Raw genomic sequence first — 1,068 nt, forward strand, 5'->3', positions numbered from 1 at the left:
CACTTTTTGTGTTGTTCCTTATATACAGAGAATTACTTTTACAGCAGCAATATACACATGGCCACTGACAGCTAGAGATGCACTTAAGAAATAGCCTGACAATCAAATTCCCCCTGTATTGAATGGAATACACAGTTTTTGTAGAAATCAAAAGTAAATAATGGAAAATACAGGAGCAGAAACACACATGGACATCATCTTTGGTGAAGATTCCACAGAGAATGCTTAAAGACGTCTGAGCACACACGTACTGTAGACACAAACACACATACATTTCCTTCTGCTGGGAAGAGGAATTAACTGCAGTTACTTGGAAACGTCCTCATTTACAAATTGCAAACACGAGGGCAATTATGCACTCAGGGTGTAAAGGTCAGATCACAGAGGTGTTCTTGAACTACTAACTAATGTTCCTGTAGATGGAGAAGAGAGGACGACAAAAATGACATCACACTGTAAGAAGTTTGGTAGAGTTTTTGCGGATATTAGCATACGTCTGTTTACGTTACGTCACTGTTCCTCTCGCTGAGAATTATGTGGAGGGGTTTACGACACGTTTGCATTTCAGACTATCACTACAGACTGGCGTAATGTGGCATCCAGTGAATGTACGGTCTGTGGCACTACAGCACATAGACCATGCCTTCTACTAATAGTTCAACTGACAGCTAAGTGACAAGATCTGAGAGGTCTGTGTATCACCATTTTCACTGCAGTAGTATCCCCAATCCTAAAATGCCCAACTTTAAGAAAAACAAAATATGTCCCCGTCCCGCCCCCCCAAAACAAATAAACCAACAATCACAAGAAATCTAGAAAATAGAGACAAAGATTCAAAGCTGCCTGTGGAGGAAGATGCTGGCATTCATTCAAAATCATTCACTGATGGGCGTACAGGGCTCTCCACTGTGTGTTTTCTGCTCTGTAGGCCTCCCAGTTCAGTTCCCATGCAAAGCCATGGCTTAGATCAAGGAAAAATACAACGTGCAGCACCTCCCGACGCTTGTCCCAAGACCCAGGCGAGGGGGAGGAGTCGGAGAGCGAGAGTAGGGAGGGGGGGGGGGCTGT

Source organism: Etheostoma spectabile, chromosome 4, assembly GCF_008692095.1.
Source record: "Etheostoma spectabile isolate EspeVRDwgs_2016 chromosome 4, UIUC_Espe_1.0, whole genome shotgun sequence".
Taxonomy (NCBI): Eukaryota; Metazoa; Chordata; class Actinopteri; order Perciformes; family Percidae; genus Etheostoma; species Etheostoma spectabile.